This window comes from Mobula hypostoma, chromosome X2 (assembly GCF_963921235.1).
Source record: "Mobula hypostoma chromosome X2, sMobHyp1.1, whole genome shotgun sequence".
Taxonomy (NCBI): Eukaryota; Metazoa; Chordata; class Chondrichthyes; order Myliobatiformes; family Myliobatidae; genus Mobula; species Mobula hypostoma.
In genome coordinates this window covers 8322654-8342046 of record NC_086129.1, presented here as the reverse complement: position 1 = coordinate 8342046, position 19393 = coordinate 8322654, and positions in this window count along the sequence as shown.

The following is a 19393-nucleotide window of genomic DNA, read 5'->3' as shown; positions in this document are numbered from 1 at the left end:
CTTGAAGCAGCCAAGATGAGAAACTATGCCCCTATTTGCTAAAGAACTTGGAGAAAAATAAGTCCCAAGAATCTACTATCACTGAAATTGCCGAAGCCTCTTCACCATGAAGAGAGACTTAGAGACTCTGAAAAGGAAAGCGTTACTGATGAAGCTGGTGAGAATACCTGTACATCACAAAGGCCAAGTAGGAGATCTTCATCAGAAGCAATGGTGTATGATCAAATCTGCATTTTTTGTAATAAGGTGAAATTTCTGAAGGGCTCCAAGTGACGTGAAAAGCTTACACAAGCTGTACAACTCAGAGCTGACCAAACACGACGGGAATGTGCAACTCAAAAGGAAGGTGAAAAGATTCTAGCAGTAACAAGGAGAGACATAGTTGCTGCAGATGCCCACTATCATGTTTCATGCTATAAGGATTATACCAGAATCAAGAAAAAGGGAACCTGAGTACAAAGAGAATGATGATAAAACAGATGGTGATGAACTGTATAAAAGGATTGAAAGGGAAGCCTATAAAGACTGTTTCAACTATATCAGAACTGATATCATACCCAACAAGATGATTATACAACTCACTTCTTTGGTCACGAAACTTGAATCTTTCATGCTATCTGGTGGAGTTACACTCCTGCAAGATTCTACAAGGAAGCACATTCAGAGGAAACTGGAATCTGAGCTGGGCAATTCAGTGGATATATTTCCAGATGACAAAGGGAAATTGTTAATGGTTGCTGAAAGTGTATCACCAAGGGACATTGTCTTGGACAATCAAACTCTACAGAGGGAACTCAAAGTTTGGAGGGCCAAGGCAACCAATTTCGACAAGATCATAGATCAGACTTCATCACATATCAGGCCCTGTCCACACCAGAAGGATTGCTGAGAAAGACAAATAAAGCTACTTTAGCCACAACGTTGCAGAAAAATGTTGCAGTAGAAGAGGAACTCCCAGGATACTCTGCTACGGTGGTTAATGGAATGAACTTGGTCCAACGAGTGAAAGGTGATCAAGTTACTTTCAGAGATGTTGCCACAACAATTCTGGGTATGGCTCTGAGGGAAGGCAGTCAGAGTAGCAGAACAGATGTTGTGTTCAACACACACAAGGAGAACTCTATCAAGAATAGTGAAAGATCTCTACGGGTGAAGAGACTGGTCATGAGTTGCAAGGTATCACAGGCACACAGATGGTGAGGCAGTGGAGGAGCTTCCTGACCAAAGTCAGTAACAAAAATAGTCTCATTAGCTTCATAGTCCATGAATGGAGGAAGGCAGAGTACAGAGCAAGGCAACAGGAGAAGATTCTGTATGCAACTGTGAATGACAAATATTACAGAATCACATCTTAAGACAGTGAGGTGTCAGCTCTTCAGTGTCCCCATTTGTTCCAGAAGTGTGGCACTAGAACCCATACAAGGCTTGTAGACATCAAGAAGATTGCTGCCACTGTTGGAATAGAGGTTTGCAGGGCTCTCATCGGGTTGCACGCATATACAGGATGTGACACTGTAAGCACTTTTGCAGGCAAAGGGAAGACAAGTGCTCTAAAAATTCTGACCAGCAACAGGGAAACTCAGGACACATTCTTAGAGTTGGGTCAGGAATGGAACCTCTCCCCAGAACTGATGGACAAACTGGAGGCATTTACATGTCTCCTGTATGCCCCAAAAGCATCGACCACCTTTTCTGTCCAAAAAAAGTGAAATCAAAAGTCATCAACTCCCACCATGCAAGGACTGCTTAACAAAACGTGCACAGTGAGCCAACTACCAGGCTGGTATATGGAGAAGATGTTTAGAGAAGGACCCACAAGTGCCAAGCCCTGTTGGCAGAGGATGGAAGATGGAGAGAGAAGAGGAAGCTGAATAGTTGGTAGTGCACTGGATGGAAGACCAGCCAGCACCCGATGCCGTCCTGGATCTACTGGCCTGTAACTGTCCAAAAAAAATGTTCACTCCCAAGATGTATGTGTGTTGCAAATGGCCTCAGGTGTACTGACATGTGTAGACTGGCAGACTGTGAGAACCAGGCATCCACCTCAGAGAGTGTGGAAAGTTCAGATGAAGACGTGGAAGACGTGGAAGACTTGGAAAATTATTATGATTATTAATAGGTTATGAAAGTATGGAAAACAAATTATGGAAAGCAGTCTTTGATTAAATATATTCATTTTACAACCAAATGGGGCCTAGGTTATGGCCGTGTGGAACCCCACATTTGAATTATTGTACTATCATTCTATATGCTTAGGATTGTTTTGATTTGATACAACGATATGGAAAATATCATGACATTAATAAAACTCCAGAAATCTCTCCAAATGAGGTTTTTTACCTTTTGGGGGGTGGGGTAACATTTTCTGCTGTACTGATGTTAATATAGAATATATACAAAATGTGATTACTTATTTGAAGTAATAAAGCTACCACTGGTGCAATGCTATCACATATTTTCTAACTCCAGAGATGTATACCTTGCCAAAAATCACTCTGAGCATTATTCCCCTCAGATGGTACCGACCAACCCAACTGGCTCACGGATTCCAGGACCAGAGGGTATAGCCTCAGAATGGAGGAAGGTTCAGTGAGGAGAATTCATGCCAGGACCACCGGACTGAGAAACTGGTAATCTCCCAAAGTTGTAAAGCTGATCAACACCTCCACCCACTAACCCACCCCTCCACACTCCCAACCATCACTATTTTATCATTTCCCCTCAGAGTCACCTTATGTACACACAGCCCATCATCACTTTCTGGACAAAAAATCAATTTATGTATATAACCTATTTTATGTATTTATATGTATAATAGGTATTTTATCATTGTGTTATTTATCTAATTATATTTTTTGCCCTGCATCGGATGAGGAATAACAATTATTTTATTCTCCTTTACACTTATGTCCTGGATTTGACATTTTAAAATCTTGAATCATCAATCTCTCTTCAGTCGCTCGTTCCACATACCATCACCTTCTGTGTGGGAAATGTATCGCTCAGGTCCCCTTTAAATCTCACCCCTTTCACCTTGAACCTGTGCCATCTACTCTCAGACTCCCCTCCCTTGGGAAAAAGACTGTGAATACCTACTTTATCCAAGTCCGTCATAATTAAACACCCATAAGGTCAACCATCAGTTTCCAGAATTCCAGCCTCTTCTCATAAGCAAACCCCCACTCTGACCCAGTGTCATGTTGTGAATCTGTTTTGCACCATTTCTAGCTTATCAACTCCTTGCGATAGCAAGGAAACCAGACTTCACACAGTACTCTGAATGTAGTCGCCAGCAGTGACAGGCCTATTGTGGACAACACTCCCACCTGGTGGTGTCCTGCTGCAATGACAGATCCCCATGTGGACAACACTCAAAGACAAACACATTCTGCAGGAGTGAGGTGAAGCAGCAGCGAGCTCATTGACCCTCTACAGATTACAGAGGAAGAGGTGTTTGCTGTCTTGAAGCAGATTAGGGAGGATAAATCCCCAGGGTCTGACAAGGTGTTCTCTCGGACACTATTGGAGTCTTGTGCAGAAATTTCACCGTCCCCAGCAGAGATCCTTACCAATGGGTGAGGTGCCAGATTGAATGTTGTTTTGTTGTTTAAGAAAGGCTGTAAGAATAACCAAGGAAATTTCAGGCTGGTAAACCTGACATCAGCAATGGGTAAGACACAGGAGCTGAAATAGGCCATTCGGCCCATTGAGTCTGCTCCACCAATCTATCATAATGGATTTATTATTCCCTCAACCCCATTCTCCTGTCTTCTGGGGTCATTCCTGTGAACCCTCTCTAAATCTTCTCCAATGCCAGCACATCTTTCTTAGATAAGGGGCCTGGAACTGTTCACAGTGGTCTGAAATATACCCATGGGGAACAGTCTGAGACTATTCCGACTTCCCATCACAGAGACAGGTTATTGCACAGGAAGGAGATGGGCAATTGTGTGTCTACTGCAGAATCAGTCTGTCACCATTCCCGTTTCGCATCACAGAAATACATTGTTGCACAGGAAGGAGATTTGGAATTGTGTCTGTAGTGGAACAATCTGTGACCATTCCTGTTTCCCATCACAGAGACGGGTTGTTGTACAGGAAGCAGATGGGGAATTATGCCTATAGTGGAACAGTCTGTGACCGTTTCCATTTCCTGTCCCAGAGACAGATTGTTGAACACGAAAGATATGGGGAGTTGTGTCTGTCGTGGAATCGTTTGTGACATTCCCGTTTCCCATCACAGAGATCGGTTTTTGCACAGAAAGGAGATTGTGTATTATGCCTTGCAGTGAAACAGTCTGTGACACTTCCCGTTTCCCATCACAGAGACGGGTTATTCTAGAGGACTGCGAACGGGAAGTGTGTCTGTCATGAGGAACAGTCTGTGACCATTCCTGTTTCCCATCACAGAAACAGATTGTTGTTAATGTTGGAGATGGGTAATTGAGTCTATAACGGGGAACAATCTGTGCCTATTCCTGTTTCCTATCACAGAGACAGGTTGTTGTACAGGAAGGAGATGGAGATTTGTGTCTGTAGTGGAAGAGACTGTGACCATTTCCATTTCCTGTCCCAGAGACAGATTGTTGAACACGAAAGATATGGGGAGTTGTGTCTGTCGTGGAATCGTTTGTGACATTCCCGTTTCCCATCACAGAGATCGGTTTTTGCACAGAAAGGAGATTGTGTATTATGCCTTGCAGTGAAACAGTCTGTGACACTTCCCGTTTCCCATCACAGAGACGGGTTATTCTAGAGGACTGCGAACGGGAAGTGTGTCTGTCATGAGGAACAGTCTGTGACCATTCCTGTTTCCCATCACAGAAACAGATTGTTGTTAATGTTGGAGATGGGTAATTGAGTCTATAACAGGGAACAATCTGTGTCTATTCCTGTTTCCTATCACAGAGACAGGTTGTTGTACAGGAAGGAGATGAAGATTTGTGTCTGTAGTGGAAGAGACTGTGACCATTCCTGTTTCCCATCACACAGACAGGTAGCAGTAGAGGAAGGAGATGGGGAATCGTGTCTGTAGTGTGAAACAGTCTGTGACCATTCCTGTTTCCCATCACAGCAATGGTTGTTCTACAGGAAGGAGAAGGGGAATTGTGTCTGTGACCATTCCCATGTCCCATCGCAGAGACGGGTTGTTGAACACAATGGCGATGGGGAACAGTCTGTGATCATTCCCGTTTCTCCTTACTGTGATGGGATCCTGAATTACCCCTATAAACTGTGCTCGTTTACCCCTATTAACTGTGCTTTCAAAAAGAGAGAGAGAGAGTTATTTAACACCAACAACCTGTTTTTAAAAGAGAGAGAGAGATGAAGACTGCTCACAGTTTGTTTATACTTCCCAAGGACATGGCATGCCAGTGTATTTCTTACACAATGACAGCTGGTATCCAATACGGGGAGATAAATAGAAGGTCAGATGATAGACCTCAGACACATGTTTGGACACTGAATGAGCTTTTTTGTGCCAGCAGGAAAAGTGGGTTTTGGAGGATCGATCAGGCGGATCGATCCGTCGCTCTTACAGTGGAAAAAGGAAAGGGGTTGACTGGTTGGGAGTTGTCCATGTGTCCACCCTTGCCTGGGTGATAGCTCCACCACAGAAAAACGGTCCCCTTTGTTGTGGTCACAGTCGGTGACTTGTAAAGGATTTCAGAGGACAACGAGAAGATCGACAGCGTCAGCTCACCTGAAGACTCAAATCTCTCCCTCTCTCTCTCTCTCCATCACTACTCAATTCAACACCATGAACTGAACTGAACTGAACTGAACTTTACTCATCGTCATAAGACTGTATCTTTTTACCCCTAGACTTGAAGAAGCTTGGTTTTTCATACATATATTTCCACACTTACTGATATACTTACTTATATATAATCATTGCTAACCTGTTTGATTTATCTACATTTATATTACTGTATTGTGTAGTTACTAACAAATATTATTAGTTTATAGCAATACTGGACTCCAAAGTGTTTTCCATCTCTGTTGGTTCTTTATTCCTGTCACGGGGTACGTGACATCACAGAGACGGGTTGTTGTAGAGGAAGGAGATGGGGAATTGTGTCTGTAGTGGAACAGTCTGTGACCATTTTTGTTCCTATCACAGAGACGCGCTGTTGCGCAGGAAGGTGATGGAACATTGTGTCAGTAGTGAAACAATCTGTGACCATTCTCATTTTCCATCACAGAGACAGGTTGTTCTACGAGAAGAAGATGGGGAAATATGTGTCGAGGTCAGAATCAGTCTATGACCATTCCCGTTTCCCATCACAGAGATAGGTTGACGTGCAGGGAGTTGATGGGGAATTGTGTCTGAAATGGGGAACAGTCTGTGACCATTCCCTTTTCCCATCATAAAGACTGGTTTTTCTACAGGATGGAAATGAGGAATTGTGTCTTTAGTGGAACAGTCTGAGACCATTCTCCCTTGCAATCACAGAGACGGGTTGTTGTACAGAAAGGAGATGGGGAATTGTGTCTGTAGTGGAACAAACTGTGACCATTCCTGTTTCCCATCACAGAGACGGGTTGTTGTACAGAAAGGTGATGGGGAATTGTGTACGAAGTGGACCTGTCATTGACCATTCCCGTATCCCATCACAGAGGCGGGTTGTTGTACAGGAAGAACAGGGGGAATAATGTCTGAAGTGGTGAACAGTCTGTGACCATTCCCGTTTCCCATCACACAGATGGGTTTTTGTACAGGATGCTCTGGAGGATGAACAAGTGGCTGAGGAACTGGTGTAGGGGGCAGGGTTTCAGATTTCAGGATCATTGGGACCTCTTCTGGAGCAGGTGGGACCTGTACAATAGAGACGGGTTACACTTGAACTACAGCGGGACCAATATCCTTTCAGGGAGGTTTGTTAGTGCTATTGGGGAGGCTTTAAACTAGATTTGCAGGGGGGATGGGAACCAGAGTGCCAGAGCTGACAGTGTGGCTGGGGTGAAAATAAATGATGTTAAAAGTTCAAGCAAATCCGCTAATAGAAAGGTTGTGAGTGGTGGTAAAAATCTTCTGAGGTGTATATATTTCAATGCTAGGAGTATTGCGGGGAAGGCGGATGAGTTGAGGGCGTGGATTGACATGTGGAATTATGACGTTATAGCAATTAGTGAAACTTGGCTACAGGAGGGGCAGGACTGGCAGCTTAATATTCCAGGGTTCCAATGTTTCAGTTGTGATCGAGGCAGAGGGATGAAAGGTGGGAGTGTAGCATTGCTTGTTAGGGGAAATATTACAGCAGTGCTCAGGCAGGACAGATTAGAGGGCTTGTCTACTGAGTCCTTATGGGTGGAGCTGAGAAACAGGAAAGGTATGGCCACATTAGTGGGATTGTATTACAGACCACCCAATAGTCAACGAGAATTGGAAGAGCAAATCTGCAGAGAGATAGCAGGCAACTGCAGGAAACATAAAGTTGTGGTGGTAGGATATTTTAATTTTCCACATATTGATTGGGACTCCCATACTGTTAGGGGTCTAGATGGTTTAGAGTTTGTAAAATGTGTTCAGGAAAGTTTTCTAAATTGATATGTAGAGGTACCAACTAGAGGGGATGCAATATTGGATCTCCTGTTAGGAAACGAGTTAGGACAAGTGACGGAAGTCTGTGTAGGGGAGCACTTTGATTCCAGTGATCATAACACCATTAGTTTCAACTTGATCATGGACAAGGATAGATCTGGTCCTAGAGTTGAGGTTCTGAACTGGAAGAAGGCCAAATCTGAAGGAATGAGAAAGGATCTAAAAAGCGTGGATTGGGACAGGTTGTTCTCTGGCAAGGATGTGATCAGTAAGTGGGAAGCCTTCAAAGGAGAAATTTTGAGAGTGCAGAGTTTGTATGTTCCTGTCAGGATTAAAGGCAAAGGAAAATAGGAATAATGAACCTTGGTTCTCAAGGGATATTGCAACTCTGATAAAGAAGAAGAGAGAGTTGTATGACATGTATAGGAAACAGGGAGTAAATAAGGTGCTTGAGGAGTATAAGAAGTGCAAGAGAATACTTAAGAAAGAAATCAGGAGGGCTAAAAGAGGACATGAGGTTGCCTTGGCAGTCAAAGTGAAGGATAATCTAAAGAGCTTTTACAGGTATATTAAGAGTAAAAGGATTGTAAGGGATAAAATTAATCCTCTTGAAGATCAGACTGGTCGGCTATGTGCAGAACCAAAGGAAATGGGGGAGATCTTAAATAGGTTTCTTGCGTCTGTATTTACTAAGGAAACTGGCATGAAGTCTATGGAATTAAGGGAAACAAGTAGTGAGATCATGGAAACTGTACAGGTTGAAAAGGAGGAGGTGCTTGCTATCTTGAGACAAATTAAAGTGGATAAATCCCCGGGACCTGACAGGGTATTCCCTCGGACCTTGAAGGAGACTAATGTTGAAATTGCAGGGGCCCTGGCAGATATATTTTAAATGTCGGTGTCTACGGGTGAGGTGCCGGAGGATTGGAGAACGGCTCATGTTGTTCCATTGTTTAAAAAAGGATTGAAAGGTAATTCGGGAAATTATAAGCCGCAAACAACAGGAATTCTGCAGATGCTGGAAATTCAAGCAACACACATCAAAGTTGCCAGTGAACGCAGCAGGCCAGGCAGCATCTCTAGGAAGAGGTACAGTCGACGTTTCAGGCCGAGACCCTTCGTCAGGACTAACTGAAGGAAGAGTTAGTAAGAGATTTGAAAGTTGGAGGAGGAGGAGGAGATCCAAAATGATAGGACAAGACAGGAGGGGGAGGGATGGAGCCAAGAGCTGGACGGGTGATTGGCAAAAGGGATACGAGAGGATCATGGGACAGGAGGTCCGGGGAGAAAGACAAGGACAGGGGGGGAACCAGAGGATGGGCAAAGAGTATATTCAGAGGGACAGAGGGAGAAAAAGGAGAGTGAGAGAAAGAATGTGTGTATAAAAATAAATAACAGATGGGGTACGAGGGGGAAGTGAGGCATTAGCGGAAGTTAGAGAAGTCGAAGCCGGGTCCAACATATTATTCTCCGTAACTTCCGCCACCTCCAACAGGATCCCACCATTAAACACATCTTTTCCTCCCCCCCCTCTCTGCATTCCGCAGGGATTGCTCCCTACGCGACTCCCTTGTCCATTCGTCCCCCCCCCCCATCCCTCCCCACTGATCTCCCTCCTGGCACTTATCCGTGTAAGCGGAACAAGTGCTACACATGCCCTTACACTTCCTCCCTTACCACCATTCAGGGCCCCAAACAGTCCTTCCAGGTGAGGCGATACTTCACCTGTGAGTCGGCTGAGGTGATATACTGCGTCCGGTGCTCCCGATGTGGCCTTTTATATATTGGCGAGACCCGACGCAGACTGGGAGACCGCTTTGCTGAATACCTATGCTCTGTCCGCCAGAGAAAGCAGGATCTCCCAGTGGCCACACATTTTAATTCCACATCCCATTCCCATTCTGACATGTCTATCCACGGCCTCCTCTACTGTAAAGATGAAGCCACACTCAGGTTGGAGGAACAACACCTTATATTCCATCTGGGTAGCCTCCAACCTGATGGCATGAACATCGACTTCTCTAACTTCCGCTAATGCCCCACCTCCCCCTCGTACCCCATCTGTTATTTATTTTTATACACACATTCTTTCTCTCACTCTCCTTTTTCTCCCTCTGTCCCTCTGAATATACCCCTTGCCCATCCTCTGGGTTCCCCCCGCCCTTGTCTTTCTTCCCGGACCTCCTGTCCCATGATCCTCTTGTATCCCTTTTGCAAATCACCTGTCCAGCTCTTGGCTCCATCCCTCCCCCTCCTGTCTTCTCCTATCATTTTGGATCTCATCCTCCCCCTCCAACTTTCAAATCTCTTACTAACTCTTCCTTCAGTTAGTCCTGACGAAGGGTCTCGGCCTGAAACGTCGACTGCACCTCTTCCTAGAGATGCTGCCTGGCCTGCTGCGTTCACCAGCAACTTTGATGTGTGAAATTATAAGCCGGTAAGTTTGATGTCGGTAGTGGGTAAGTTATTGGAGGGAGTACTAAGAGACAGAATCTACAAGCATTTGGATAGAGAGGGACTTATTAGGGAGAGTGAACATGGCTTTGTACGTGGTAGGTCATGTTTGACCAATCTATTGGAGTTTTTCGAGGAGGTTACCAGGAAAGTGGATGAAGGGAAGGCCGTGGATATTGTCTACATGGACTTCAGTAAGGCCTTTGACAAGGTCCCGCATGGGAGGTTAGTTAGGAAAATTCATTCGCTAGGTATACATGGAGAGGTGGTAAATTGGATTAGACGTTGGCACAATGGAAGAAGCCAGAGAGTGGTAGTGGAGGATTGCTTCTCAGAGTGGAGGCCTGTGACTAGTGGTGTGCCACAGGGATCAGTGCTGGGTCCGTTGTTATTTGTCATCTATATCAATGATCTGGATGATAATGTGGTAAATTGGATCAGCAAATTTTCTGATGATACAAAGATTGGAGGTGTAGTGGACAGTGAGGAAGGTTTTCAAAGCTTGCAGAGAGATTTGGACCAGCTGGAAAAATGGGCTGAAAAATGGCAGATGGAGTTTAATACAGGCAAGTGTGAGGTATTACACTTTGGAAGGACAAACCAAGGTGGAACATACAGGGTAAATGGTAGGGCACTGAGGAGTGCTGTAGAACAGAGGGATCTGAGAATACAGATACAAAATTCCCTAAAAGTTGCATCACTGGTAGATAGGGTCGTAAAGAGAGCTTTTGGTACATTGGCCTTAGGAAAACCTGGAGCAAGGGTCGATGGACCGGACCATGAACCGGAATGCGGACTTTACGGACCGGACCATGACAGAAACGGAGGAACTCGGAACAGGGAATGGCATTTTTGTATGTGGCAGGGTGGGAAGAGGTACAGTCGAGGTAGTTATGAGAGTCAGTGGGCTTATAGAAGATGTCAGCGGACAGTCTGTCTCCAGAGTTGGAGACCAAAAGATCGAGAAAGGGGAGAGAAATGTCCAAGTGGCATGGTGTCAGTAGTCTGTTCAAATAGGCAGAGGTGGTCAGAGCGTAAAAACAATGGCTGGAGTGGTGCAAAGGTCATTGGAAGCTAATTCATTGACAGCTTTCAGACAATGCCGTCGATCTTCTCGTTGTCCTCCGAAATCCTTTAAAAGTCACTGACTGTGACCACAACAAAGGGGACTAGTTTTCTGTGGTGGAGCTATCATCCAGGCAGGGGTGGACACATGGACAACTCCCCACCAGTCAACCCCTTTCTTTTTCACTGCAAGAGCGACTGATTGATCTCCCTGATTGATCCTCCAAAAACCCACTTTTCCTGCGGGCACAACAAAGCTCATTCAGTGTCCAAAACGTGTCTGAGGTCTATCATCTGACCTTCTATTTTATCTTCCCGTGCTGAGCATCAACTGTCATTCAAATAACTCCTCCTTCCTTTGTCTGTGTAAGAAATGTACAAGCATGCCATGTCCTTGGGAAGTATCACCACACTGCCGAAAAATCATAACATCGATTGTCCATCAAATAACCGTCCTCGGTTATCATTGCAATTTACGAGCTGCTCGGTGCCATCTCTCTCTCCAACTCAGCAGAAATCCAAAAGTTACTTCCAGTGCCTTAAAGTGACAGTCCAACAGTTAGTCTTCGTCTCTCTCTCTCCTCAAAACAATATGTCAGTGTTAAAGAACTCACTCTCTCACTTTTCAAAAGAACAGTTCATAGGGGTAATCAAACACAGTTCATAGGGGTAATTCAGGGCCCCGTCACACTGGGAACAAATGCAACATAGATGAGGGAACTGGGAAAAGGGATTGTTCCACATTCATACGTCTTTGATTTTTGCTTTTGTAATACTTATTGAAAGCTATCCCATGAACACAAGGAACTGAAATTCAAAGTTATTAAAGTACACACATGTCACCATATAAATCCTGAGATTCATTTTCCTGCTGGCATACTCAGCAAATCTGGAGAACAGCAGCTAACTGGATCAATGAAAGCTCAACCAGAGTGCAGAAGACAACAAACTGTGCAAGTGCAAATATAAATAAATAGCAACAAATAACCAGAACAGGAAATTACAAGATAAAGAACACTTAAAGTGAGATAATCAGTTGTGGGAACATTTCAATGGATGGGCAAATGAGTGAAGTTACCCCTTTTTTCAAAAGCTTGATGGTAGTAATTGTTCCTGACACTGGTGGTGTGATTCCTGATGCTTTTGTACCTTCCACCTGAGGGCAACATCAAGAAAATTACATGGCCTGGGTGGTGAGGATTCTGCTTTTCCACTATCCGTCTCCTTCTCCAGCCATTTACATCAGTAGAAAGATGTGACATAGGATTGGAAGATGTTCAATCCTTGTGGGTTGAGATAAGAAACTGCAAGGGTAAAAGGACATTGATGGCAGTTACATACAGGCCTTCCAACAGTGGCGGGGAGGTGAATTACAGATTACAACAGGAAATAGAAAAAGTGTGTCAAAAGGGCAATGTTTTGATAGTCATGGGAGATTTTAACATGCAGGTCGATTGGGCAAATCAGGTTAGTAATGGATCTCAAGAGAGTGAGTTTGTTGAATGCCTAAGAAATAGCTTTTTACAGCAGTTTGTCGTTGAGCCTACTAAGGGATCAGTGATACTCGACTGGGTGTTATGTAATGAACCGGAGGTCATTAGGGAGCTGAAGGTGAAAGAACCCTTTGGAACTGGTGATCACAATATGATTGTGTTCATCTTGAAATCTGATAGGGAGAAAGTAAAGTCTGACATAGCAGTATTTCAGTGGAGTCAGGGAAATTACAGTGGTATGAGAGAGGAGTTGGCCAAAGTAAATTGGAAGGAGCTGCTGGCAGGGATGTCAGCAGAGCAGCAATGGCGTGTGTTTCTGGGAAAAATGAGGAAAGTGCAGGACACATGTATTCCAAAAATGAAGAAATATTCAAATGGTGAAATAGTACAACCGTGGCTGACAAGGAAAACAAAGCTATTGAAAAAGCAAAAGAAAGGGCATGCAACAAAGCAAAAATTAGTGGGAAGATAGAGGATTGGGAAGTTTTTAAAAACCTACTGAGAGCAACTAAAACAATCATTAGAAGGAAAAAGATGAAAAATGAAAGCAAACTAGCAAATAATATCTGTTTCTCTGAGTCCACAGATACGGAGACAGTTCATTGACCGGCCCAGGAGACCACAGACACGGGGACAAGTCCGTGCTGTGACAGGTCCTCAAGTCCACAGACACGGGGACGGTTCAGTGACAAGTCCAGGAGATCACAGACACAGAGACAGTTCTGTGACCGGGTCAGGAGACCATAGACACCGGGATGGTTCAGCACGGTGACCGATCCAGGAGTGTACAGACACAAGGACAGTTCACTGACTGGTCCAGGAGTCCACAGACATGGGGACAGTTCACTGCTGTGACAAAGTCTGGAGTCCACAGACACAGTGACAGTAGCCAGTCCAGGAGTTCACAGACACGAAGACAGTTCAGTGATTGGTGCAGGAGTCGACAGACATGGAGATAGTTTTGTGACTGTCATGGTCCCGTCCGCCAATGCCCCATCTTGCTATTATCTCCTTGATTAGGTCTTAATCCCCTTGTCTGGTTTCCAATTGTTCCCAGTTTTCATTAATTATAGCACACCTGCTTTCCATCAGCGAACTGAGGATAAGAACCCTGGCGTCACTGTCACCTTCGCCAGTTCGTTGGTCAATTCTAGTGCGTGTAAACCTCGTTTCCTGATTCCTTAGGACTATCAGTTCCAGGCTCCGCATCATTTCCTGGATAATCTATGTAAACCTTGTCTCCATGTAAAGATTCTCCTGAATACCTGTTCCACATTCGCGGCTGCGCTCACACCTCACGACCCTGTCTCCGTGCCTGTGTCCTGCTCTTGGGTTCGTCCTCAGCCACGTCCTTGCAACAGTGACCAGTTCAGGAGTGTACAGTTACAAGAACAGTTCAATGACCGGTCCAGGAGTCCACAGACATGGCGATAGTTGAGTTACCAGTCCAGGAGTCCACAGACACGGGGACAGTTCAGTTACCGGTCCAGGAGTCCACAGACACGGAGACATTTTGGCGCTGACCTGCCTAGGAGACCACAGACACGGAGACAGTTCATTGACCGGTCCAGGAGTCCACAGATACGGGGACAGATCCGTGTCCTGTCCAAATGACCACAGAAATGATGACCATTCAGTGACCAGTCCTACAGACAACAGAGATGGCGACAGTTCAGTAACAGGTTCAGGAGTGCACAGAAACGGAGACAGTACAGCACCGACCGGTCCAGGAGACAACAGACACGGAGACAGATCAATGACTGATCCAGGAGTCCAAAGACACGGGGACAGTACAGTGCTGTGACAGGTCCATGAGAATACAGAGAGGGAGACAGTTCAGTGACCAGTCCTGGAGCCCAGAGTCCAGGTTGCAATGCTGAGCGGAGACGAGAGACCATCTAATCCCCAGCAATGACCGACGCGCATTGAGGTGCCCAGTTTGCAGTTCTGAGTAGAGACAGCGAGAGACAATCTATTGGTCGGACCTGCCTGAGCTGCCCAGCTTGCAATGCTGAGCGGAGACGAGAGACAATCTAATCCCCAGCAATGGCCGGCGTTTACTGAGCTGTCCAGGTTGTACTACTGAGTGGAAGCAGCCAAAGGCCATCTAATGGCCGGCAATGTCTGAGCTGCCCAGATTACAATGCTGAGCGGCGACAAGAGAGACAATCTAATCGCCAGCAATGCTCGTCATACACTGAGCTGCCCATGTGGCAGTGCTGAGCAGAGCCAAGAAACCATCCAATCCCCATCATTAGCCAACACTCACTGAGCTGCCCAGGTTGCAATGCTAAACAGAGACGAGAGACAATCTAATCTGCTGGAAAGGCCGGCACCCACTGAACTGCGCAGTTTGCAATGCTGAGCGGAAACGAGAGACTATCCAATTTGCAGCAATGGCCGGCGCTTACTGAATTGCCTAGGTTGTAGTGCACTCAGCAACTTCCACTCAGGAAGCAGCAACTGACCATCTAATGGCCGGCACTGACTGAGCTGCCCAGGTTGCAATGCTGAGCGGAGACAAGAGACCATCAAATCCCAGCAATGACCGGCGTTCACTGAGCTACCTAGGTTCCAATGCTGAACCGACACAACGAGAGACCATCGAAGGGCTGGCACTCACTGAGCTGCCCAGGTTGCAATGCTCAGCGTAGACAAGAGACCATTAATCTCCAGCAATGGCCGACTCTCTCTGAATTGCCCCGGTTGCAATGCTGAGCGGAGTCGAGAAACCATCCAATCCCCAGCAATGGCAGGCGCTTACTGAGCTGCCCAGGTTGTAGTGCTGAGTGGAAATGTCATACGGGGGGGGGGGGTGCTGGGAGCGGACCCAAATGCAAGACACAGCCACTGAAGTACGAGGAGCAAGACTTGACCAGAGAGCTGGGTTAGGGACGTGACTGGATGCAGACTAGGAGCTGGGACAAGACCACAGACTTGGGCTACGACATTGGCTAGGCAAGCAGGACCAGGACAAGGAACTGGGAGCCTGGGCTTGGACTCCGAGTCAGAGACTGGACAAAGACCCAGAACCTGGGTCTTGACTTGGGCTCGGTCCCCAGAACTAGGCGAGGACATGACGTGGCTACAGGACTGGGCATGGTTTGGGTGCCGTGTGGCTTGGGTTCTTCGAGGCGAGGACATGACGAGGCTTGGGTTCGGACTCCGAGCCAGAGACTGGTCAAGGACCCAGAATCTGGGTCTTGACTCGGGCTCGGACTCCAGAACTAGGCAAAGACATGACGTTGGCTTGGGAGACTGGACAGGAACACGGAGCCTTGGTCTAGAGCATGGGAACACGGAGCCTTGAACTTGAGAGACAGGAACACGGACATGGAACACAAAGCCGGGACCCCTCCTTGGGAACAGGACTTGGGGCCGGGGCTCTACACAGAACGCTGAACACGGCGAGACGGTTCACAACACTGAGTAGCGGCAAATGGCCGGACCTATGCAGATGTTTCCAACGAGTGGACAGTTGCAAGGCTGCGGGACCAGACGGCATCTAAGGGTGAGTACTCAGGATGCGCGCAGCACAACTGGCAGGTGTGTTTACAGACATTTTTAATCTCTCCCTCTCCCAGGGTAGAGTGTCCTCCTGCTTCAAATTATTCACCATTGTCCCTGTACCAAAAAAAACCAAGGTAACATGCCTGAATGACGAGAGTCATAGAAACATAGAAACACAGGACTTCCGGTGAGGCACGAGGCAAGATGGCGGCACAGCACTGAGCGCTGACATATAACCCTCCTTTTTCATGTTCTTTAGGGCTCATAGATGGTCTTAATACAAGGTTGACTTGGAGAAAGGTCTAACTAAAGACATGACCTCAAAAAAAGATCCAAATTCAACCAAGAAACAAGATACCAGCAGACGACACCAAGCTAGCGATTCATCCGAGGAAATAGCTATGCTAATTAAGCAAACAATGGCAACGGAGATGGAATCGCTGCAAGAAACGGTAGCCCACATGCTAAAGGGAGTTGCTGGAAAAGGCTCTCGACCCCATACAGAAGCATATGGCAGAGAATGGCAACGTTCTCCGGTCGTTAAAGGAGCAAGCGGACATTCATGCTAAAAAATTTAGCACAGTTTTCAACAAAATAGACAACATCCAAGTTAGCTCACGCAAGAATGAGGAGGTGACTAAGATACGGAAGAAGCAAAGCGACTTGGAGGACAGATCCAGGAGAAACAATGTGCAGCTGGTCAACTTACTGACAGGTACTGAGGGCGACGACCCGCGAGGCTACCTCCAGGAGATGCTGCCTAATTGGATTCCAGTGCTTAAGAATTCCCACAACACTCCATTGGAGATCGATAGAGCTCATAGGATCTTTTCCAACGACACCTCAAGACCGCGGACCATGGTTTTTAGGCTTCTACGGTACACCAACCGGCAGGCTATCCTGGAGGACGCGAGCAAAGCCAAACCTACTCTCCCTGATGGCACCCAGCTGCAGTTCTTCACCGACTACAGCCCCAGTACGATGCAGGAACGGCAGGGTTACAAGGAGATCTGTGCTAAGCTCCGACAGAAGGGGATCGACTCGTTCCTCATATATCCGGCGATTTTGAGAGTGAGTATCAAGGGCATGGAGATGTCGTTTAACTCGGCAGAGGAAGTGAAAGAAGCTCTGAATTCATCAGTGCTGGGAGATATGGAAGACCCCAGGCAAAGTCCACACGCCCCTCAGGAGGAGGTGGAACTGCAATAAGAGCTCAGACCAGCCTGTATGCGCAATCTAACAGGCACGGGCAAGCTAACGTCCTAGGTGTGAAGTTTCCCGGTTATTCTTTTATCGGAAAGTCATTCGCTGCACTTTTGTATTTGGTTAATTAAGGGGCCAATTTGTTTCTGAGTATTGCACCTCAGAGCTTTAAGGCAATGGCTCAGTTAACTTGCTAGTACAAGGATAACATGGTAATGTGATACAGGTCCGCCTAGAATATACTTTTTACCTTTTACTTTCTTAGGTGATATTCAATACACCCAAATGTCATACTTCATCAAGAATGAAGCTGAAAAACAGCAGTTTGTTCTGAATAACTTTATGTCTCCAGTAGACTTGTTTATTGAGAGGCTACAAAAGGACGGACAGATTGGAGAAATTACTTTAGTCAGAGGGTGGTAAATCTGTGGAATTTTTTTACCATGAGCGGCTGTGGAGTCCAAGTCATTGGCTGTGTTTAAGGCAGAGGTAGATAGTTTCTTGATTAGCCAGGGCATCAATAGGTATGGGGTGAAAGTAGGGGAGTGGGGATGACTGGAATAATTGGATCAGCCCATGACTGAATGGCGGAGCAGACTCGAAGGGCCGAATGGCCTACTTCTGCTCCTGTATCTTATGATCTTTACGTTCCTGGGCGCGAGATAAGACGTCACTGGCGTCATCGCTAAGCGACGGTCTATTAAAGCAACAGTCTCCCACAAGAGAGCTGTTGGGGTCTTGATTATGTGTTATACTAAATTTGAGACGGGAATAGTTTTAATTATATAGGTTAATGGGTTTGACCAGGTTTTTTTTTCTTGTCTCTTTGATATGATTGTCTATGAGAACCGCTTTGCCTTTGTAATTTGTTGGTGCTAGAGGGGGGCGGTTAATATTCAGTGTTTGACATTGCTAAGTGACACTCACAGATGTTACAAAGTAAAGGGTTGAATGGGAGGGGGGATGGGAGTAACTCAGGGCTCCACCACCAACTTACAACAACAGGTCCAGGGGAAGATGAGCAACACAGATAAATTAGAAAATCTTACTATTGTATCATTTAATGTTAGAGGATTAAACTCTCCCTACAAGCGTTCAAAGGTTTTAGATTTCTTACGCAGAAAGAAAATAGATATCGCGCTGTTACAGGAAACACATCTTAAACCTAATGACATTCCCAGGGTTCAAAACTGCTTTTATAAACCCGTTGTGGCATTGGCTGATGGTACTTGTACGAAAGGAGTTATGATATTCATGAGACGTAGTATTAATGTATCAATTGAAAGGACTGGCTCCGCCAATGAAGGACATCTAGCTTTTTGCTGTACATCCATTCAGGGTAAAAAAAAGTTGCATTCATCAGCCTATATACCCCAACTGTATTCGAGGCTGAATTTTTTTCCCTCAATTACCTCACAATTACTGAAGTTAAGTGACTACCAACTATATATTAGTTCGGACATGAATGCTTTGGTAAACAATAACCTTGATAAATCTTCCTCAACTATATCAAGCTCTCAAGAATCTGCTTCCAAAGCACTTAACCTCTTTCTAATGGATTTAAATTTAACTGATATGTGGAGGGTGAATAACCCATCTACTAAAGACTATACCTCCTTCTCCAGAAGGCATAAAACTTTCTCTCGGATAGATTACGTTCTTCTATCCTCCGGTTTGCTGCCTTTGGTACACTCAATAGAATTTTTGCCCAGACACCTATTGGATCACAACCCAGTCATATCTACTTTTAATTATGGCAAAATTAAAAATAAAGCTACTAGGTGGATGCTCGACTCCACCCTACTAAAATAACAGCGAATTTCTAACACAATTGAGAACAAAACTGACAGAATTTATAAATTTAAATAAAAATAGTGTCTCAGATGTGACAGTGATTTGGGTCTCCATCAAGGGTTTCTTACGAAATAACGCTATATGGTTCAGTTCCCATCCACATAAAAGCCGGCTTCAAAAGATTTCCACCCTAGAACAATGTAAGGTTTTGGAGAATTATCTCAAAAGGAGATACACTATAACAAAAGAAAACAAGCTCAAAACAAAACAAGCAGAATTAAATGATTTATTAAGAAGCAGGGCAGAATATATGATCCATATAACCAAA